The sequence below is a fragment of the Cupressus sempervirens genome, chromosome 1 (assembly GCF_028749045.1).
Source record: "Cupressus sempervirens isolate cs-2001-9-10 chromosome 1, ASM2874904v1, whole genome shotgun sequence".
Taxonomy (NCBI): domain Eukaryota; kingdom Viridiplantae; phylum Streptophyta; class Pinopsida; order Cupressales; family Cupressaceae; genus Cupressus; species Cupressus sempervirens.
Window position 1 is genome coordinate 280,953,596 of NC_143118.1, and position 18,569 is coordinate 280,972,164.

The 18,569-nt window shown below is 34.3% G+C and overlaps 1 pseudogene; it reads left to right on the plus strand.

The window, feature by feature from the left end:
- The first annotated feature begins 6,147 nt into the window (after nucleotides 1-6,147).
- LOC149577191 (geranylgeranyl transferase type-2 subunit beta 1 pseudogene) lies at nucleotides 6,148-8,538 on the plus strand (annotated as a pseudogene).
- The last annotated feature ends 10,031 nt before the right edge of the window (nucleotides 8,539-18,569 follow it).

Consider the following 18,569-nt stretch of genomic DNA (forward strand, 5'->3'; position numbering starts at 1 on the left):
TTGAAATTCAAGAGTGGGTATGTTGAAGATGTTGACAAAGTACAAAATAGATTGATGAATCTTTTAAATATGTATGAGAAATAGACAATTGCATTGGAGCACATGGCTAAATATTAGTCTGTCATCAAGAGATGGTTCAACAAGAGGGCCATGATAAAATCCTTTAGGATTTTTGACCTTGTTCTACTTTGGGATAAGGCAAAAGAAAAGTCAGGCAACTACACTAAGTTCCAGTGCTTGTGGATTGGTCCTTATCAGATTGTGGAAATTCTTGGAGAAAATACTTTCAGGCTTAGTTCCTTATAGGGGGAATTAGTTTTGTTGCTAGTCAATGGGAAATTTCTCAAACATTATTTTGAAGCCTAAAAGAACAAAAAAAAAAAGGTTAGATTTTGTTTTGGAAATTGTTTTTTAATTTTATGGAAGTGTGTTTTGTTTTAGTTGTGTGTTTGCTTTCAGTCACATGTTTTCTTTCAAAGTTGTGTCAATCCATGGGGTAAGGTGCACTCAAGTTTTTATCTTGACATATCTTACTAACTACTCTTTTGGTCCCAATTTTAGGACGATGTATTTCTTTGTCAAAGCATTTTGACAATTGTGTGTCTTATACCAACTGAGGAACAGATGTTGCTTGTAGTAATAGGGGGACTTCAGTTTTGAGGTTAGGATTCTAGACCAACAAGTTCTCAACACTTTGTAAATTTAAAGATCGATCATCTTAGGTGTTTTCAAACCAAGGTTGAAAGTAGCAAGGGATGATCCAACCAAAATAGAGGGGGTCTTCTTGAAGGATTATTAAGATCATTATTTGGCATGAGATTTTCTAAAACGTTCAAAAATAGGAATGCAATTGATATTCACCAATGATCAAATCAAAGAAATGACACTGATGTCCTAGCTACACAGTCTAAGTGTAGTTAGGATACAAAACAAATTTAAAAGAAAAGAAAAGAAGAAGAAGAAGAAGAAGAAGAAAGAATGATTTTAAGATTATAGGATTCTAAAGGATCTAAAAGGGGTAATCTAATAAATAGATACAAATGAAAACATTTCTCCATCCAAGAATAAAATCATGACAATACAAAGTACATGAAATAATTATCCAAAAGATTACCAAGAAATTTAAAAGAAAATTGGCATCTCACTAAGAGCCCTCAAACGGATTCTCTCATCTGGTCAAGAAAAGGATTGACAAATGACCTTTGCAAATATTCTCAATGGATGTTCCAAGAAGGGTAGAAAGTTATTCCTAAGCTATCCAAAGATTTTGAATAATCACATCCTGATATGTCGAAGGAAATGAATGCAGTTAACACACACACTAAGCTTGAAGCTTTTGGATCCTGAAGTTTTGACTATTAAGTCATTCAAAATTTGCTTGGAATGTTTGGGATTCAATTGGTTTTTGACACACATTGAAAGAATGTTTGCTGATAAATAAATGTCTTTGTCATTTCTTCCTTTGTCGGGGCTATTTGTTATGGTGCCACAACACATGCCCCCATTTCCTAGTAGGAATGGGGATCCCATACTTGATTTTTGACTCTTAGGCTCCTAATCTAGGATCTAAGAATGTTTTGAGGTCTTATCTAGTTCCATAATTCTTATTTGGGTCTCGAATTAGAAGCTTAGGTGGTGAAAGTCAAAAAGTTCAAAAGAGGAAGTCAAAATTGCAAAAATAAAGGCCACACCAGCACACCACAATGGATGCACTAGTGTGCAAAATAAAATAGAAGAGATCATTGCATGGATGTGTAGTGGCACACCTAAATAGTTGTGCAAGAATCAATCAAACCAAGAGCTATAAAGCCCCCTTCCCTTTCACTCCTCACTTTGCATGCTCTAGTCAACCACTGCTCCTCATATCTCCAAGCTCCATAACTTTGCATCAAGTAAGGTGCAACACCCTCCCCTACATACCTACACAAAAAATAATACTTCAATTAGGGGTGCATCATGATGGACCTAGTTGGGTGTGCTACTGTGCACTACTCCTAAGATGAGCATGAAAAACTTAGAGCTTAAAAATGCAAAAGACAATCTTTAGAACTTTAATTGGGTGTGCACTTGTGCACGTATCTGAGTGTGCTATTATGAACCCAAAATTTGAAAAGTTTTAATATCAACACTTTAAAACTTTTTAAACCCCCCTCCATGAAAAATGGGTGAACACTAGTGCACCTATTTAGGTGTGCTAGTGCTCACCCTAAATATACAAATAAAATACTCAAAGGTGAACACTAGCACACCTAATGAGGTGCACTAGTGGGCATCTTCCATTTAAAATTTGTTTTAAGAGAAAATAAGGATAATAAAGGGGGATTTTTTCATACTTTTATTGCATTTAATTTTTTAGATTATTTGTTCTAGATGGGACTAATCTTTTTCATTCCAAACTAATGGGTGCTCTTTTGTGCAGATATAATGGCACATTCTTCAACTCCTTCAAGAAAGAAAATGACATGAAAACCCATTGTGTTCAAGTTACAAGGAGTTCCATTGAAACCAAGATTTTAGGATGACTACTCAGAAATCAAAGACACAAATTTAGGACACACTGATTTGGGGGAGTTCCTAAAGATTTGCAATAGACCCACTAAGAGGCCAGCTATGGTTTCTATGTTAATTTGATTAGGTTTAGTGAATGCATCTTCGCACCTAATGTTAGTACAATCCTTAGAGCTCATAATGATAATTGCACAAAATTTTTTCCCTAAGGAGAGGGTGGTGAAGAGTGTGACTAGAGTTTTCTTGGACCTCCAACTTGACAACATTGAGAGAATATTCCATCTCCCTATAGTGGATTAGTTTACTAGGTTGACATATGAAGTAGTAGAAAGGTGGTACATAAAGCACCTAAAAGAGTCTACTGAGATCATCCAATCTTCTTACCTTATAGAGAGGACCCCTCTATGAAAGATAATTGGTGAGGTAGACATGACAAGAGGATATAAGAAAGAAGAAATTGGAGACTCAATCATACTTTTGAGTAGAGCAATAGGTCTACCTATAGATAGACACCTAGAAGTCTTCATGATACATTTCATCGAGACTATCAAGATGACAAAGATACCACTTTACTGGGCCACCAAGTTGAGTGAAAATATATGTGAATAGTTAGGAGTGGTGAAGGACAAAAAAAAATTCTATATGACATCATATTTGGTGTATCTGTTAGCTACAAGAGCAATGAACTATCCTAGTTTATATAAGCAAGGTAAGATGTAGGATGTTAATGCTTGGCCATATATTTTCTATCCTCAGTTTGTAAGGAAGAAGCTCTTGGGGTAAAGCAAAGAATATAGAATTGTGAATGATGCATTCATATTTGCTATCATCCAATTCATAGAGAGAGATTATGCAAACAGATTATGTAATGATGTAGTGGCACAGATAACAAAACTTGGAGCATATTAAATTTAGTTTAAAACATGTACATATCTAAGGGTAGCTAGTGCCACTATCAACCCAAAGAAGCTTCCCAAGTATCCTAGTGATAAACTTGTTCGTTTGGAGATAGCTTAATAGGTTGACTCTACATATGATAGAGGTAGGAAACAATGAAAGTCATGTTGGAATTAGCCTCTGATTATAGGACCTTTTCAAGAAAAGCAAAAACAAGATATTCCTTATTTGGAGTATGGATGGGATCAATATCCCTTAGAAGAATACAACTCTCCATGGTTGTGTTTTGATAACATTGGGAGAGTGTAATAACTAGTACGAAAATAATTTACCCATGAAGAAGATATTGAAGACCATTGGATGAATGCAAAAAATGACTAGGATGTTCGTATCAAGGATTATTGTAGAATGACTTTGTATTTGGTGAAAAAGGCCTTTAAAGATAAAGATTCCATTGTAGGTATTACAAAAAGACTCAAGGGAGCTTCTTGATCAATTTTTTAATGTAGATAAAATTGGGGAATGACCCATAATGAATGTTGAGTTTGATAGGGAAGAGAATGATGACATTAATCATCAGGTAAGGCACATCATCAAGATGACGTAGGATTGGATCAAGTAACAATTTCAACTTGATCCAATACCTAAGACTATAATTTTTCATGCACAAGCTCGCTTAGCCAAAGGTAGAGGGAAGAAATTTGTCATCCCTATCTTTATAGCCCAGTCACCAATAAGGCTAGAAATAGTATACCAACTTGATCGATTGATTGGATACTATCATCCTTAGGAGAGAAAGGGAAAGATAAAGAGGTGTTCTCCACAAAGATTAGAGATAGAGGAAGGTGAAATATTGACACCCCCATAGCAAGAAGAAACAAATGTACAAGGGGCTAAGGATATTGGGGCACCACAGGTTTAGATGGATCCACAACTTCCACTAGCTATTACACCTGAAGGCAAAAGGTGAAGTTCAAGAGGTCTCTCCTCCTCAACATGAAGAACAATCATCCCCTTCTACCCCTAAGAAGTGAACAAAAATCAAGACTCCTATGAAGAAGAGGAAAAGGGTAACTAGGAGGGCAATTCCTTTCTTGTCTATTCCAAAACCTATCCTTGAAGAAGAAGAAGAGGAGGATGAGGAGGATAATGTAACATTGCAAAGAAGAACTTGGCTAGCAAGAGCCAGAGGGTAGGAAAGGAGAAGAAGTTCCACTATTACACTACCATCAATCCTTGAAGATCCATTGTAGATAACTATATAAGAAGATGAAATGCATTAGTGGATTGTGTTGGGACTCAAAATCGTAGCCCTAATTTTGAGTACCATTGAGAAATTGAGCCCTATAAATGCTTTTTGATGCATATGTACTTGACCATCCATTTGAGGCCCATGAGGTGTTTAATGTTTCTAACACCTTTCATTCAGTGTGTCCATGTGTCCCATAAAGATAAATTGCCATTTCGAGCCATTTCAAGAAGTCTTGTTTTGAGCAGTTTTCAATTTTGCATTTTTTGTTAAGTGTCAAATAGCAATAGGAGACCTTGTTTACAATTAAATATCTTGCACTTAGTAATGTTTCATGACTCTCCACTTTGGGAGTGTCTAGTTTCCATACCAAAGAGTTGTTGCTTCATAATTTGAGTTGTTTTGAATCTGTTTGACTAGGTTTTGAATCCCTCGAAGTTGGTCATTTATCAATGTCAAGCTGATGTGAATTATTATAAATTCTAGAAAGCCATATTTGACTTGTTATAATTTGACCCAATTGACCGAAATGAGAAAATTCCTTTTGTGTTTCATTTTAGAGGTCAAATACTTGCTATGCTTCAATTTTGAGCTTATGAAAAATCCGTTTGATCAATTTTTGAATGCAATTCCAAATGTAAGTGTAGATTTGTTGGGACCCCTATTTGTGATGCCATATCTCAAAATCTATGATAAATGAGATCGAATGGATTGTACCACTGTGTTGTACTCTAAAAATACTTTAAGTGTACCAATTTTCAAATCATGATGAACCATTTGCACACTTTCCTAGGTCCATTCCATTTGCAAAAATTGCATTTCTATCAAGTGTTTCCAATCTACAAATTTGAGTAGCCCACTTTGACCAATCACCAAATGCATCTTTTTATTTGTCATAAGCCCAAATCACAAATTCATACTCTCCTCATGATAGTGAACCAATGCCCCAATTTTCTTTTTCCCAAGTGTCAGTTGCCCAGTTTTCAAAGCCAAATTTGAATGTGTTTTATTACTTTCTAACATGTTTTCTTGTACGTAGTTCTAAAAGAGAAACTTTGGTAGTCAATATCTTTTGATCGAGAATTCATCATGAGACAAGATTTGACAAGGTAAAAGTGTGGAGGACAACAATTTAGCATTGTTGATTTTATAGCCTAGTTACCTGTTTAGATCAGTTTTTAAAGGTAGTGAATAGGCCCTATTAGCTAAAGATCACAAGTTTGTAGATTAAAAATAAAATGAGCTTTTAATGGAAAAGCATTAAGTGAATTTGAATCTAGTCAATGTCGGATGTTCAGTAGGGAATTTTAAGAATTCAGTTGTTTGAAATGCAAATTTTTTTTAGCCGGACCCACTTTGGGGCCAAACTAATTTTGCTAGATTGATGAGGTGAAAAGTAAATTGCTAATTAATTAATACTAAAAATAAGGAAGCTTCTTTCAAGAGAATTCTAAATGCACTTGATAATAGAGTAGATGTAAAAATGATTCTCCATGAAACACAAATCCTATGCCGCATGGATCATAAAAATATTGTCACAATTAAAGATATTAGTCAAGCATCTTAGAAGAAATTTTAATGATGATTATGCTGTGTACAAACTCATGGATACAATTTTCTACCAAATAATATTTTCCCATTAGCTCTTGACAAAGGATTATTGAAAAATTTTCTTTGCCTCAATTATTGAGAGGGCTCAAATTCGTTATTATTTTCATGACAAAAGTTGACTCTACATTGAAGGTAAATACAAAGTTGTGTGATATATTTTTAGTTAGTCATTATCTTTTGATACTTTGGGGTCCACCATTAAAGTTTTCTTTTGGCAGTTGGGAACCTAATGCAGATAGTGGGTATCACTTGTGCAGCAAGATGATATGTGCCAAGATGACCTATTTGTTATGATGAATTATTGGTTGTTAAAACAAATTTAGGAATTGTTGATGTTGTTACATCTATGTTAGGAAGTGGATATGAACCATATCTTAGTAGTGGTGAAATAGATTGCACATTGCATGTTCTAGGGGTAAGTTTTGAATTGGGCCTAAATCAAATAGAACAAGATATTTCCTTGGGAGTTATAAATGGATCTGTTGATTCAACTAGTAAGTAGCCAAATGAACATTTTCTTGATAACAAAAAGGATGAAAATCTTAAGGGCACATTTTTCGAAAAACAAAATCTCTATATGAGAAAAGATAGAGCATTGATTATAGAATTTGACTATTGGAAAATGATGGAGATGTGTATTTTATATGTCTCAACCATAATACTATTTAATATTGACCCTTCTCCTTATAAAAATCATGAATTTTTAGACCAAGGACACAATTCTTTGTGTTTCACAAATGAGGAGTCATGAACAGAATAATTAAGTGCCAAGAGATTCACCTCAAAGTGAATATCAACAAGAAATTGCAAGATATAGAGAAATATCACCAAATATTTTTTGCATAGAAATATAATAATAAACAAATCAAAGGAAAAACACCATTCATTCTCTACGAGGTAGGATCCACTGAATGCTATGAGTTAAATCATGAAAAGATTCATCATTTCCAACTACAAGCAAAGACAAGTGAATTTCAAACAATTAGAGAATAAGCTATGGTATTTAATCTCTATTTCTAGTGTTAGGTGCATAAAGTTTGCAGGAGGTGCCATGTGTCAAAGATATAAATGATTTACATGAGGAGTAAACATAAAAGTGCATGAAATGGAGAGTTGAAGAAATGTGGCATGAGTAGAAGATGCCTATTCTATTTGAAGACGTTGTAGGTTATCAAAGCAAGGGAGCTCCATGCGATGCATAAAAGACACAAGTAGAATCCATTTAAGGAAGATCCCATGTGAAGAGAAGGCATATCTAAATGATATCAAGGTAGAAAAGGAGGTAGGGGAAGACATAGTAGAACCCCATGCTAAATGAAGGAAGAAGGCTTATGGGGCATAAGGGCAGAAGATGAGGATACCTTTGTAATGAATAACAACTTTACTAGTTCTAGTAAATTCAAAGTTTCTACTTCTAATTTGGTGGTCGTTGGGGTCTAACATCATTAGATCTCATGGGGAATATTGATGATTTGGATCAAGAAGCTATTGTTTCTTGGGTGTTGTAGTGCCAGCATGATTGTGGTGGATTTAGAGGAAATATTGGGCATGACGCTCATATTTTGCATACCTTGAGTGTTGTTCAAATATTGGCCCTACTTGACAAGTTAGATGTTATTGACATAGACAAGATATCAACTTATATCATAAGATTACAATAGGAGGATGGGTCCTTTGTAGGTGATGGATGGGGAGAAATTGACACTCGATTTTCTTCCTTTGTAGTTTGTTGCTTATCAATTTTGCATCAAGTAGAGAAGATTGATGTTGGGAAGGCCATCCAATATGTTACTAGTTGTAAAAATTTTGATGGTGCATTTGGCTGTACTCTTGGTGTAGAATCACATGTAGGTTAAATTTTTTTTTTGTGTCAATGTACTTGCAATAATAGGTGCCCTAAGCCATGTTGATAGGGATCTTCTTGGATGGTGGCTTTATGAATGAGAAGTAAAAACTAGAGGTCTTAATGGGAGACCTGAGAAACTTACAGTTGTTTATTATTCTTGGTGGGTTTTATCAAGCTTGATTATGATTGATCGAGCACATTGGACAGACAAGGAGAAACTCAAAAACTTCATTCTAGATTTTCAAGATAAGAAGAATGGGAGTATCTTAGATAGGCTAGATGATGCTATGGATGTATTCCATAATTCATTGGCATTATAGGTCTTTCATTGTTGGAATATCTTGGACTAAAGTCAATAGATCCAGCTTATGCTCTGCCTGTTCATGTTGTGGACAGAGTCTTCTTTGGCAGGTCATGTAAATATTGAGTATTTTATAAAGAAAATGATCATTTTAATGGTGACCAAAAAATTTTTGGTTTTTCCTCAAGCATTTGTTTTAAAGATATCTACTTCCCCAGTCAATAGAGGATGAAACTCCCTTCCTAGTGGTAGGCTATAAAAATTAACGGATGACAGGGTTTTTAGTTTGTCCCACATTCATTATGTGGTAGACCTTTTGATTATTTAAATACAATTACACACATAAAGTTAGATGTCTACAAGAGAATGGTTTTTGAAGCCTGAACCATGCATGGGCTCGACCACTAATAGCTGGAGGCAAAAAATAAATTTTGAACTAGCACGCAAGTAGAAGCTTGCTAGCTAGAAAGGTTAGAAAGGCATTAGAAAAGTTGTAGAATCTAGGAAGGCGCCATGCCACTACCAAAAAATGGTGAGGTTTTCTAACATGTGACATGGTGACCTCCAAGAAAGTTGAGATATTCTACAAGTGACTTCTCAAAAAATGTAGAAAATTGGTAGAGAATGTGGGTTTCATCGAAGTGATTTTGAAGTGATGTGGCAACCTTAGCAAGTAACAGAAGGACAAGTGGCACTATGTGGAAAGAAAATCTCACAATGCACATATTGGTGACATGTGGCACATCCAACAACTATCACTATGTCACTAAGGCAAAGATACATGGTAGCTAACATGGCAACATGGTGACTCAATCACAAATTGACATGTGGTAGTAAGCTGGTGATTAGGTGGATGAGTCAAGAACTAACATGTGGTAGAGGTTTCAAATGTAGCATGCTTTCCAAGGTGTTGAGGTGGCAGTAGATAACACATGTCACTATGTCACTATGTCGCTGATAATGTGGTAGAATGCTAGCTAGGATAGCAACATAGTGACCAATGATGTGGCATGATGACATGACATGCTAACATGGAAAAATAGAGCACAAATCAAATGATGCCATGTGGAATCTAGGTGGAGGGGACGGATGATGAAGCAGTAGTCAGCCAATCACATGTCAAAATGTGGTGATGGAAGTCAATAGGGTTTGACCCAGATAGAAAAATGAGGAAAATTTCAAAAGCTTTAAAAGATTAATTTTTTAATATTTTTTCACAAAAAGTACATGGGTTAGTTAGATTTTAAAATCAAATTTGAATTATTATATAGTTCAAACTATATAAAGAGGTCAATTTTTTGTAATAACGCTTCGCAAGACTATAGAAGGAGCCTGGATTTTCAGAAGGGGCATAATTGACGGAGTTTTTAATCCAAATAGGCACTCCAATATACTATTGGAACTAGGAGAAAATGAAATTTCCAAATATGGAGTCAATTTTTGCATAGGTATATTTACATTAAGTCAAGTTTGTTATTAGTGACAATACTTATTTAGATTCAAGTTTAGTGTTTGCCAAGCAGTTTAGTGTTTGTCAAGTAGTTCACTATTTACCAAGTAGTATAGTGTTTGCCAAGTACTACAGTTTAGATCGAGCAGTTCAGTGTTCGCTAGGATTTGTAGTTTCTACTAAGTTAATAGCTTAAGTCAAGCAAAGCTATTGTTTACTAAGTTGAATGAAGAATAATGTCTACCAAGCACAATTGTGGTAAACAAAGAATATAGTTTATACCAAGTTTCACAATATATACCGAGTCCCCACTGTATACCAAGTTTGAAACTATGTTGAAGTGATTAGTATGGATCGAGCCTCTACTTCTACCAAGTGCATGACGATGCTGAGTAATGATAATGGATGCCGTGTATCAAAAATTCACCAAGTCAATTTTTAAAACCCAAGCATCTACATTTGGGTTGACTTTGTAATATTGGTGTTAACTTGTGTAATGACTGACTTTATAATTATGTAAATTGGATTGATATATATGTAATGTATTGTATCATATCAAAGTCTATAATGTAATGATATGAGATAGTGTGAATGAAATCTAAGCATGTGAATGTGAATCAACAATAGATCAAAGTGTATTCCAAGGCCATATCAGGAGTAGTAGAGTTACATCTATCACATAGAGGTGATTAGTACTTAAAGAATCTCAATCAGAAATTTAATTGTAAATCACAGATCTATTGTTTCATCCTAATAGGTTAATTAGCTTCAAATTATTTAATAGGGTAGACTTAACACTCTTTTCTTTAAATCTCTTTACCAAGTGTATACCTCATTGAATGTTTGTAAAAACTCTAACAAGGTGGACCTAGCAGTCCTAATTGCTCCTAATAGGGAAAATCATTAGAAGTGATCATTGTAAGCCTTAACAAGCTAAATTTATGCTACAGTATTGAAGTTTTATGGGTATCATCCCAACCTCAATTTTACTTTGTACTTTGAAGGTTTTTGGATCACCAAATATTGTGTTCAAAGTGTTTTATACTTTCATTTTCTCATGCATATAATGTATTAGATCTATTAATGGTAATTGGATTATGCTATGAAGTTTTGAAATTGTTGAAATTTTTGAGGTTACCGATTCACCCCTCCCTCTCAGTAACCTAGCTAGTCATAAATATTTCCAACAATTGGTATCAGAGCATTGTGTTTCTCAGGATAAAGTTTGATAGCTTGAGCAAAGATCAAGGGTAATGGAGATATTTAGACTTGACAAAGCTATTGACAATGAAAAAATAGATCTAGAGATGGCCATAGCTCAACTTAAGAAAGAAAAAGAGCATCTTTCCCAATCCCTAAAAAGAAGGAAGGAAGTTGCAAATTAGATGGATGACCACTAGTATGTTGAAGAAAAGATTGAATATTTTCTCCCTTGAAGTAGTTTAGATGAAGCAAATGATGCAATCAAAGAACTCCTAGAAACGAATGGCTCCCTAGAAGAAGAAGTAAGAAAATTGAAAAGAGAGCAAGAAATTCAATCAATAAGATTGTGTGAAATATCAAAACAAAGAAATAAGGCAAAAAAAGACTTGGAGGTAAGGAACAATGAAATTCAAAATCAATCCCTTTAGTAAGAAAATCTTATTAATCAGCTCTCCAATGCAAATGAAGAAATCATGAGTTTGAGATTTGAAAATGAAAGGTTAAGGAATGACTTGAACTTTCAAAGGAAAATCAATGAAAGGATGAAAATTGATCTAAATTCTAAGAAGTGACTCAATGAAAGAATAATGAAATCCCAAGTAGACATGGATCAATTAAATTTACAAATTGAGCAAAATCTTTATAGGCAAAAGGGTAAGGCGGGACCTAGATATAAAGAAGAAGGTGAATCCTCCAAACAAGGTGCTCAAATAAATCAAAAACATACTTGCATTTACTATGGTAAGATAGGTCATACATAAAAAAAATGTTGGAGTAATGGAAAAGAAAAATTTAATGTAAAATGCTATAGTTGCAGTCAGCATGGTCATAAAGCTAATGAGTGCAAAGAGAAACCAAAATTTGAAGGCAAGTGTCATAAATGCAAGAAACAAGGTCATAAGGTATCTAAATGCAAATCTAAGTTATTCAATCTAGCTAAACAATTTTTGAAGTCAATATTCATTTGGGACTACAACACTTGGTGTAGATGTCATTACTATGGAGAATATGGACACATTGACATAAATTGTGTTAGACATCACATGAGAAGAAAGGATACCACCATAAGATATTACACTTGTATTGAACTTGGTCATATAGCTAAGAATTTAATGAATACAAGTACAATTGAACATGAAAAGAAAGTGATAGTAGATAGCATCAAAATTTAGATGAGACAACAGTGAATTCCCAAATCTACTAAGCAAGCTACTTCAAGTGATGATAGTCATGTCACTCAAGAAATGGGCGACTCCATCATTTGCAATTAAGTTCTTAAGGAAGAATTGGAACTATGTTTTCAAGGTCACATCTCAAACAGTTCCAATTAAAGGAAGTAAAGATTCATATTGGTATCCAAGATACAAAATAATTATCGGTAAGATCGGTAATAGTTATCACTAAATTAACTTCTCTATTGAGCAAGGTTGGGTGATGGATTCTACTAAGCAAAGACGGGAGTAAAATTGTTATGTTTGGTTGCCAAGTTACAAGCTTTCATCGAGGAATCTATGTAAATAGTGGATGATAGGCTATCATGCACAATGTCATTATGGCTCTCATCATACCGAGCATGAATGGGAAGTTTTATCAAAAGGTAGGAAATTGACTTTATTTTCACAATGAATTTAGTATATTGCAAACAAAGCAATTTTTAGAGCATCCCAACAACCTTGAGCAGAATTTTCTCATGTTATTAAGTTATCATAGTATCTAGTAGCAGTAGCAAGGTGAAGAAAGGAGTTGAAATGTTGGTGCGAGGTATTGAATGGAAAGCTCCTAACTTCAAACTTGTGCCTACGATTGCTTAAATCCTCAACTTGAATGGAGGTTAGTCACATATCCCACCTAAGATACTTCTCATAAATGACATTTGAACTCATTTTAAATGTTTAATTTAGGAGATAGGAACCCTTGAAATGGATAATGCCCTTAGTGAACTCTGTGTGAATGAAATTCTCAAACCTAAGCACAAACATTTGGAAGACAAAGGTTTAATCCATATTCCTCACCTGGCTCATAACTTTCAAATAAAATGGATTAGGTGTATCCTAAGTCAAGTTCATAATGGTCAACTATGTTTGGCAAAACCAATTTTAATTACCAAAAAAATGATGCATTGCATTACTAGTCTCCCCATGCTCACCAAAGATAAAGCCACTAAAACCTTGGGTCAAGATGAGTTGTAAAAGAAAACCCTAGCCCAGTGGGATAGTAGAAGAATGAAAAATAGTAATGAAACTAATGCAAAATTAAAATTTGGCATCCATTTGATAGCACACAAGATTTAAAGTTCAAGCCGACTCAATAGTGTGTCATCTGAAATAGTTGACTTTACATATAAGGTCGTAAAGAAGAATTTTTCATATGACCTAGCATATTTGTTGTTGAAGTAGTTTAACAAAAACATGGAAAGCATTAGAACCTCAAAGAATAACCCATGAAAATTTGGTTCATTTTTGACATTTTTTTTTTCTATGTTCAAAATTTTCCCCCCTCTAAAGGCATGATTGATGGAGAAAAGACACACCAGTTTTATGTCAGATCAATGAGTACATCATTGAAATGGGTGAAAATTTTGATGGTATCATGGATAATTATTTTGAAAATTTTAGAGAAAAGATGAATAATAGATTTAGGATACCAAAGAAGTTGGTTGAAGATTATAAGGATGATGTTTTCTTTATGGTAGTTAGTGATAGAGTATACATTCAAGAAGTAAGTCCTAGAGTTGTGTGGGTAAAACCTCTTCCATATGAGGTTAACACCAATGAAGCAAAGGAAATAATTGAAGCCTTGGTAAATGAGCTTGTAGATTCAAAGGCACCTTTCTTTGGAACCTATGATGAAGAAAAAGAAAGAATTTAACTTGAGATCAAGCTCCCACAGGCAGTAAACAAAGGAAAGAGGAGGATAACAAAGTTGAAAACAACAAGCACCCCTCTTATGATTACCTAAGGAAAAGAAGAAGATGTGGAAGAATCAGAGAATGAAAGGAATCTAAAAAGGAAGAAGAGCTAGCAAGAAATAGAGGCAAGGTGATCATAACCAAGCCTCTTAAGCCATCCACTATAGTATTTACAAGGAGATCTGAGAAGAAAGTAGGAAAAGAAAGCAGTGAGGTAATCTTCAACCAACCTCCTCCTACATGTCAAGAAAGGCTAAGGACTCTAAGAGAATGTTCTACAATAAACAATGTTAAAGAATTCAAGTATGAGACCAAGAATCCAGTAGAGTAGAAAGAAGTTGAAGATCTAGTTATGGACAAATTAGCTAGATGGAAATTCTCTCTAGACCAACTAGCATCTCATATCCATGCAATTTTGTTGGATAAGGTCAAGGTTAGATGGGAGAACACAAAATAGACTATCAAAGACATTTTTTTCTCAAACATTAAAATAGTTGGTGCCCAACGTGACTAATGCAAAGGTAAATAAAGCATTAAAAGACAAGGAGAACAAAATGAATTTAAAGTTCAACACTTATCTAGTTTTAATGAAAGATATAGAATATGTTGTGAAGAATGCTAAAAACCTATCAAAAAATGTATTCCATATTCACAAACCAAGTGAAAATCTTGTTGAAATCAAAGATAATGATGATGACAGTGACAATGATGAAGAAAATGAAGAAGACACTACTCCATTTGTCACAATTGATGCAGAAGAACATAGGGAGTTAATGAAGGATGAAGAAGAAGGAAAAGAGGAAGAGGTTGAAGAGGATGCCAGCCAAGAAGATGAAGAGACTGACCCAGTCAAGATAGCTATGGCTATCATAGCCTCACTTCCTCAGGCTCCAGCAAAAGTTGCAACATCATCAAGCTTGGAGATAGCTTCAACAAAATTGATTGTGATAACCATTGATACATCAAATTTCCAATCACTCCCTGCTACCTCTCAGCTTAGCACATCATAGATAGAAGTGTCTACCACTTTATCCATCGAGCTACAACATCTTTAAGTTACCGAACCAGCCTCAACAATGGATACAAAATGTTCCACAATTTTAAGCTCCTTAGTAATAAGTTCAATTTTGACTACTTCAATTGTGCATACTCCAATAAGTGCTTCAATTGTAAATACTTCTATCAGTACTTCACTTGTGAATACCTCAGTTTTGGGAAGTTTGGTAAATTCATCAATTTTGGATTCTATAAGTATTCTAGTTAGTATTCCACTAGTAGGCACTAGAAAAAATTTCACTACTAGTCCTACTATTTCCGCTATTGTTTCTATTCCAAAATCTAAAGAATTAACTTCAAAGTCAGTTCAACCAAGACTTTTGATTAGTGGAAAGGAAATAGAAAAAGATATAGATTTGGATGAGGAAATTAAAATTCATTTTGATAACATCTTTGTGGATTTAATGCACATAGTTGGTCAAATTCTACAAAAGAAGGAAAAGCAAAAGAAACTCAGATAAGAGAGAGAAAGAGAATATAGGATTATTGAGGATACAAAGAAAATTTTGATTGAATCCATAGGTGTTGAACTTGATTCTTCTGAACACATTTTGTTGCAATTAGAAGAGGCAGTCAAAAAATTCTACGAAGATTCTAGTGGCAAAGATAAATTAATTGAGAAAGCAGAAAAGAAATTTGATAACAAAGTGCTTGAGCACATTGCTTAGCAAATAGCTATCCAGTAGGTAGAGCTTTCTTCAATTTTGACAAGTCTTGAAACTTCTTACACAAATGTAACATCTCTTTTTGCAAAGTTATGTGATGTTACCAGGCATACCAAAGAAATAAAAATAAAATTGAATAAAATTGATAAAGATCTAATGGTTAGTGCAAAGAAGTTGCAACTTGACCCTAGTTCAAGCTCTGCAAATCATATGAAGATTAGATTCTTATCAAATATGTAGGTAGAATTATTGAGAGAGGAAGCAAGGATCTAGTCTACACTCATAGACATTCAAAACATGATCCTTCCCATCATGGATACAATGTAGAAGCACATTAACTATTCCAAAACATTGATCCATGACAATAATTTCTCAATTGTAGTTCCCATGATTGAGCTCTCTACAGAAGTGTAAGTTGCTCTCCAAACCTACAAAGTTTTGCAAGATAACTGGGATAAAACCTTAACTCTCATTCTTAAGGTACATTATAAATTTCTCTCACATTTTGGTGTCTCCATATAAGTAGATTATGTATAGATCTTTGGCATTATTGTCAAAAAGGGGGAGAGACATGTATATAATTAAGGGGGAGAGATATTTGTAAATATCATGAGAGAAAGATACCATACTAGGAGATACACTTAATTTTCCAATATGTTTGACATGATATGTACATTGTATGGGGGAGATATATGCAAAGAAAATGTATATATAATAGAATCACAAAGAAAAATTTTAAAAAATCAAAAAAATTAGTTTGCCAAAAATTAGTTTCCCATTCATGTTGTTTGTGATCTTTTGTGTTTTGTAAAAAAAGAGTATGAAATTCAATTGCAATCTATTAATTGTATATGTTGATCTATTTTGCATATGACTTAAAGAGTTATGTAAATTCTTAATTCATTATCATAAGATTGTAGACCTCATGAAGGTATAGGTCGAGTATGAGATTCAAATATATGCAGATGTCTAATTCACAAAGTGGATAGATAGATCATGAAGTTCTAATGTATGGCATATGTCAATGACTTTTAGGGATATGTGTTAGGGATTTGTGTGACTACCCAATAGATAAGGCACTGATCATTTTGAAGGATCATAGGGTTATGTTATTCATGTCATGTTTTGTTGAGGTCAACATCATTAATCAATTGTATTTCCCTTTCATGTTGAAGAACCTAAATGTGATGCCCTCACTTAGCTTATGAATTGCATTATCTTGTATTTAGTTACTAAATATATATGTCATTACATGAGTTAATAAGAGAATTAAGGGTTAAATTTTCTTATTAGATTCTATAATATGTTTTGCACTGGTACCATATAAGTGAATCTAAGGTCCACCTACCTAGGTTTTGCAGATCCTGAAGTAGAAGAAAGATCTAGCCTTATAGTTAGCATAGTTTCTAAAATGATATGTTGAAAATGGGAGTTAGCTATCCCTAGATATGTCTTGTTCTCATTTGGATAGTTTGAAACCTATAACATTTCAAAACACCAATAGATTGATGAGTATGATGTGGAGGGCACTAACATATTCAAACTGTCAAATTTTGACTTCATGCCCATAGGAATGGAGTTGATTGGGAATAAGATCCGAGATACCTTGGCAAATGAGACTCAATAGGAGGACTAGATGCAAATGCCACCAAAATCACATGATCTTGATCTTACTCCTCCATCCCTATTACAAGTCACAGTTGTAGACAAAGGCTCTACTACTCTCTTACCTTTGAGTACTAAAGAAGAATAGGTTCAAAAGGAGCCTCCATAAGAGGAAGAGCCAAAAAAAATAGCAATAAATGAAGTGCCTAAAGAGGGATGTATGGTCAAATATCTTCATCAAACTTCCCAAGATACTAAAGTACAAACTATGGGCTCCACTAAAATGAAAACCATAGAAAGAGAGCCCTCACAGAGGGAAAGAACACCAGAAAGAAGTGATAAGGGAAAGGGGGTGGCCAAGCAAACTCCTTCACCCTCAAGAGGTGGGCCCTTAGTAGAACAAGTATCAAGGTAGTTATGAAGGGAAGTAATAAGAAATAAGAAGCAATACTTCAATGTCAATGAAGAGGACATTATTGAGTTAATCAAGGTTTTGAGAAAACTCGAGTCCCCATGAAAGGAAGCAAGAGCCTTACAATTCCTCAACAAAAATCAAAACCAAGATTTATTTGCACTAGTGGCTATCCCTCCTCCTAATTTAGACATAGAAGTTCTAGGCCCAAATGACTACTAGATCAGAGAGGTCATGCTCGCAAAGCCTACATTGGATTCAACCAAGTTGATGATCACAATGGGTATAAAGGAGGTTTTTAGAAGCTTAGAGCAAGAAGGGGTAGAACTTAGAACACTTCAAAGGAAAAATGAAGTCCTAAAAGGATATTTAGCTGAAGTTGTTGGTTCCTTAGACCCTGAACACCTCAAGGATACTCTAGACACTACACTCGAGAGAAGGGATGGGGGGAGTGTACACTTGGATCCATTTTTTAAGGCTTACCAGCAATGATAGGAAACTTTTGAGGAAAAAAGCATCCTAAACATCCAAGGAAATATAAAGCTACTACATGCTATGTAGGAAAATGTAGACAAAATGGTAGCAAATTTGAAGTAGGATTTCAGTATAATGGATGAAGTACATGCATGAAGTAAAGCTTTATAAGTTTTACAAGCCCTAAAAGGGTAGAAATATAGGATTCCTGTAGATGTATATATAGTAGAAGAGTTAGATTTAATTGATGATTGGATTGAGAATATAGTAGATAGTAATAAAGTAATGGAAAAATTACATGCGAAGATCCATCGACTCAAGGACCTAGCATGAGAGAAAATTTTGCAGGTAGAGAAACATTATAGTAATGTGTCTTGATATTTT